Source organism: Gopherus flavomarginatus, chromosome 3, assembly GCF_025201925.1.
Source record: "Gopherus flavomarginatus isolate rGopFla2 chromosome 3, rGopFla2.mat.asm, whole genome shotgun sequence".
In the NCBI taxonomy this organism is placed as follows: domain Eukaryota; kingdom Metazoa; phylum Chordata; order Testudines; family Testudinidae; genus Gopherus; species Gopherus flavomarginatus.
The window spans coordinates 200,971,769-200,977,768 of NC_066619.1; positions in this window are offsets into that span (position 1 = coordinate 200,971,769).

Below are 6,000 nucleotides of genomic sequence, written 5' to 3' on the forward strand. Positions count from 1 at the left end.
AGAAATGTATTAGGTGTAGTGAGTTTGTCAGGTCTGAGACAGGTGTTGATTGTGAACCCTTTGCCAGCTGGCACCAAGGGGCCTCTGTGTTACACTAATTGTGGTTTTTTTGAGGTCACTGTGCCTGCAGGGAGATAGGGAAAGATTTGGACCTCAGTGAATAACTATAGAATATTAGCCCTTTAGGCAAAGAAAAAAGATTTATCACAGCAAAATATTTTTATATCTCTGATATGAGAAACTGCTGTGGAAGCACTTAGCTAGAAGTTAAAATCCAAAGAAAGCAGCTTATAAAAACTGTTGAACTCTGATATGACAGTGCATCTCTGTTTTTACTAAGATAATACTCCAAGAGGACAACTTAATTTTGAAATAGATGTCTTTGTCAGAAGGAGACTCTTGATTATGTGAGAAAATTTCTGCAGCATGTGTTAAATGGTAGTTTGATTTTGGTTCATATTTTGTAATGCTCTCATTTAAATGAGCATTTGTTATTTTTCATCAACTTAAATGAAAGTAAACAGAATGCTTTATAACTGAAATCTGAGTGAGTTTGTTTTTCATGTTCCTGTATCACAGATTTGCTGTTCATGATTAGTGGCTTATTGATATTTTTAAACATCTGTGCATTTAATAAATGAATTTACAATGAGAGCCTCTCATTGGTGGTACTAGAATTTGAATCTTCAGTCTGTCAGGAAATTATGCTGATATTAAGTTAAACAAGCTGATTTAGCTCAACTTTTCTTTAGCTTAAGCTTTAGATATCACCCCTAATTCCTTGCAAACTCCAAGGCATGTCAGGAGATACCTTGTCTGCATCAGAAAGAGGAAATTTCAGCTGCCTTTTGCCAAAATGTATTCTAAGCAAAGTTACTGCATAACCAATTTTGTCTTAATCAGTATTATCAGTTATGCCTAGTTATTTTCTCCTCATTTGAGTTATACACCAGTGGCTCATTAACCCATCTCTATACCCTCACTTGTACTGACATATCCATTGGTTCTTCCAGCAATTTTCATAAGAATCTGCTTTCCTGTAGTGCACAACCTGTAGACAGCGTGTGGCCCCTCAAGTTGTTTTTTCTAGCATGCTGGTGGCTCCTCAGTGTGGTTGGTTTGGACAAAATGGAGACATAAAACATCAGAGTACAGAAGACAATACAGAACATATCCCCTCACTAAGGCCCTGGCTAAGCAGTTCATCCCTATTCAGCAACACAATTAATTAAGCATGTGCTTAAGTTCCATATTCAGCAAAGCACTTAAGTACATGCTTGCTTAATTCTTTTGCTGAATATTATTTATATTGCAACTGAAAAGTATTTTGAAATACTTGTCAGAAGCTCTAGTAGAAACTTCTCTTTCTGAGCAAGCAGCAAGTATTAAACATGCATCCTGGAGTCCATTCTGAAAACAAGAATTAGAAATGATGTGAGCTCCTACATTTTTAGGGGATTTTGTGAGGAGCTAGGGAAATTAGACTTGAGGCTTTTCTACTACAGGTCACAGAAAGCCTTTTGAAATCTCCTTCAGGGAGATGTACTGGGTCTGTGGGATAAGTGTCCAAAGGGCAGTGGAACTATAATAGTGTGGGACATCAAAAAATTAATGTGGGATAAAATGCAATGGAAACAACATGGCTAGTGTGGAAACACTGCACTGATGTTCTTACTGTGGTGCTCCTGCATCAATTCACTTACTAATGGTTCAATTTGTTAGTATAGATACAGCTGGAGACTATTGGTGCCTCTGAAAAGCATACATAGCCCATTTGATCTCCCCTTAGCCCTCCTTTGACTGAGTAGCAGCAGCTGAGTAACTTCAAGCAAATCCCTGCCCAGATAAGACACAAGAAAATAAGAAAAAGGTAAGGTTTGGAGATTGTTGTTGGGATAAAGTATTTTTCGGAAACATAAGGGGTGGGGAAGTGAAGAGAGACACAAGACCTGGAGGAAATGAGAGTGGATCAAGCGGGGAATAAAAACCAAGGCAAGAGAAGAGCAAGTGATGCTTGGCTCTGCCCAAATTATAGTGTCTTTTGTTTGAGTTCTATAATCATCGCATGTATTTCCTACTCTGCCTGTGATTACATCTGCTGAGGAACATTCTTTTTCCACACTTCCATGATTATACCTGGGAGGGAAAAACCATAGTCAAACTAAAGTGACTAAGGATCATCTGAATGGAGCAGGTTTGGTGTTTTGTTTTATTGAGCAGTTACTCAATCCATTAATAAATAGATAGGAAAATTACAATTGGCCACTTTGCAAGGCAGCCAATATTCTAAAGGTGGTTGCTTGTATAAAACATGAGATATCATGCAATTCACTGTCTTTCATGAAGATGGAACTTATTTGCATAATTGTTTACATACTGGTCCACCCTTGTTGTGAAATCATAAATCCACTGGTGATCTGGTAAACTGAGTTGGCATTAACTCAAAAAAGAAAACTATGTTCTGGGAGCCTAGCCAACTATGAAGGAGGTGTAAGATTTTAGGGAGCCCATGAGAAACAAAAAATGAGAGATCTCTGGAGAGATGTTAGAATAGAACCAGGAGCAGGTCAAGGCTGAGCCTAATGGCATGAGGTGAGGGAGTGTCAAATTCTGTTGTGCCATTGCCTTTGTACTTCTTGTTGATACTGCCAAGCACTCTCAATAATTATCAAAGTCAATATTGTATGTACAGTTTGTGTCATACATATGAAAGTAGAGATGTTCCAGTCTCCAATTTCTTTGGGGTAATTTAACTGAATGCCCTACAATGACTCAAATGGCATGTTGGCATATTGTCACCCAAAGCAATTAATTATAATGCTATTACCAGAAATTAAAACAGTAAATAACTGAGACCTTTGTAAGGCTGCCACTCACCAACCTACAGACTTATGGGTTCAGCTGAACCAGTTCTGTTCGTGAATATCAGAAAGAGCTATTGAACAGAATTTTTGGAAAATGTACTTGGAAGGAAAATTAGGCTTCTGAGAGCCTAGGCCAGTTTACACTGAAGAAATCTGGTGTTTACAGTACTGTGTGAACACCTGGGAGGCTTAAAAAATGCAGTGGACCAGACTCTTCAATCTATTGCAGTCACTTTGCACTGTCTCAAAATGGCCCTATTCTAGCCAGAGCTGGCCAGTGGAGAGGGCATATTCTGCAGGGGGATTCTCTGCTATCACAAAGGTGCCTCCTTCCCCAGACAACCCTTCACCCTGATGTATAGGTAAGAAGCTATGAGGGGCATGGCAGATCAGAGCTCATTTATGCCTGATCAGCTATTGGTATGAGATCACTTGGAGACTATATGCTGACGGTGTAAGTCAGAAATGCTCCTCAGCAGCTCTAACTGGTGGCTAGTTACATAGGTTCAGGAAACTGCAGCTGACTCCTTGATGACCTCCAACATACCAGCACTCAAGCTCAGGAGTGCTGGAACAATTTTTATAGTGGGAATGCTGAGAGCCAAACTGTAAACCCTGTATATAGTGGAATCCACTTCAAGCCAGGGTGTGTAGAAGCACCTCCAGTTCCAGCATCTAGGCTCAATCTCTTCTTGTGCATAGCTCAGAATCCAGCCTACTGTATCTATGTATGAAAGTGCTCTAAACATTTTACAAGAACTGTTACAATTGCATAAGCTCCAGACATCATCTTTTTTGCTGCTAATAGTGATGAGACAAGGACAGATGGCTATGGTAAAGTAGTGAGGAACAGGTATGTTAGCCCCATGCTAAACAAATCCCTGGTACCATGGTAACCAAATGGCAGTTGCTCCAGGTTAATCAAGACACCTGGGGCCAATTAAGATCCTTCTAGAAGGCAGTGGAGATAGCTGCATTGATTGGGACACCTGAAGTCAATCAAGGGCTGGCTGGAACTAGTTAAAAGCCTCCCAGTTAGTCAGTGGGGTGCATGTGTGAGGAGCTGGGAGCAAGAGGTGTGCTGCAGGAGGATTGAGGAGTACAAGCATTATCAGACACCAGGAGGAAGGTCCTGTAGTGAGGATAAAGAAGATGTTTGGAGGAGGCTATGGGAAGTACCCCAGGGAGTTGTAGCTGTCATGCAGCTGTTACAGGAAGCACTGTAGACAGCTGCAATCCACAGGGCCCTGGACTGGAACCTGGAGTAGAGGGCGGGCCTGGGTTCCGCTGCAAACCTCCCAACTCCTGATCAGACCTGGGAAGAGTTGACCCAGACTGTGGGTTCCACCAGAGGGGAAGATCACTGAGGTGAGCAAATCTGCCAATAAATGCAGGACCCACCAAGGTAGAGGAGGAACTTTGCCTGTACTTTTTGTCTATATTATGTGACAATGGACATGGACCTGCACCTGCTAATGTGGTCGTTCCAGAACAGTCCCACAATGCTCCTCTATGCCCCTCAGCAACCACTTAGACAAAAATCTAAGCTGTGCTCTGGGGCAACTCCCCATAAAGTCCCATACCATCCAGAATGGCCTGTACTCACCTTAGGCCACAGTAGCTTATAATCAGAATCACTTTTGTGAGACTGTTGTGTTTTGGGGCATGTTACTTGCTACTATTGAATCCAAAGTTCTCTTGTGGGCCTGGAGCAATTAAGAGATCCAGAATGAACTGAACTCCACCAACCAGAATGGCATGGTATATAGCAAGGAATCCCAGTAGCGGGCTGAACTCTGTATCAATCACAACCCTTAATCAAGCAAGGACAAGATCAAGAGTCTTAAAATGAGATGTATTAAGTCTTGGCAAAATAACTAGAGTTCTCGGTCAGTAAGGCATTCCTACCACTTCTTTAATGAGCTAGAACATATTCTCAGCCTCAAAACATTGACTTTGGACAGCAAAGATGCCCCCAATAGCAAAGGCATAGTTTGACTTCTGTATATCGGGTGACAGCACCAGTTAGGCCAATGCGTGGGGGGGGCAAATTCTGCACCTGCCTGAGATTTGCAGGGGGGTTTTTTTGGGGGGTGCAAAAGGGTAAGTCTTCGCCATTTCCTACATTTTTGGAATATCAGGTGAATAATCTAGCTTCCCAAATATCCTTCTGCTTCCACAGAATCTTGCACATTCTTTCACAAACCCCAGGTCCAAGGAGCTCTGTCAGGTGCTGTAGGTTAGGTTGGTCTGGATACTCTCAGTTCATTGATACTTCAACGCTGCTAATTACAACAAGACCATGCAGGTTCAGGGTTTCTCCAGGCCTGTCAATCTAGTAGCCTTCATAAATGCTACATTCCTACAACAGATTTTGAGAAAAAATGTTTTTGGTGGACTCTGGTCCTAACTTGTATTTTCTTGGGTTCCCAGCTCTCCGATGGGCCAGTGAGGTGTTCTGTGACTTCCTTTTAGCCAATGGTCTGCATCAGATAGAGATGTACTGCACTTCAGACGATTGGACAGACAGATGCCAAGGGAAACCACAATAAGAAATCAGGGCATTCCAAAAGAAGAAGATAAATGAGGGATTAGTAGAGCACAATTCTTTTCTTTAAATCTAGTCCTATAAGGTATTCTGGAGTAACAGTTTTTCATTGAGTGTAGAAAAGTGAGTGCAAATATAATACAGCTTTGGTTATCTAAAGGTCTTGGTGGGCACTAGAAATCTTTACATAAAGGGGTTCAGGTAGTCGGGGTGCTGGTCTGTCTCAAAAGGACACAGCATGATTTCTGCTACAGCTTCACTCTTGTGTCTTCTGGGCCTGATAGCTAGTGGTCCTTGCACATCTTCATTTATCTTATTGTCCATTAGAATAAGGGACATGATTCCAATCTGGATAACAAGATTTATTTTAAGTGAGATACAGAGGAGTGAAAAATTTGGTATCAATATCATTTATATAAATCTGAGAGGAGAGAAGTATCTACCAAGGAGGTTATTTTTCTAAACACAGCTACCATTGTAATATAACAATAGATTTTGTTAGGCAAGAGTTGTAATTAGCACTCTTAACTTTTTAATTCCTCTGTCAAATTTAAGCACTAAAGGGCTCTCTAAATAATAAAACAAAGC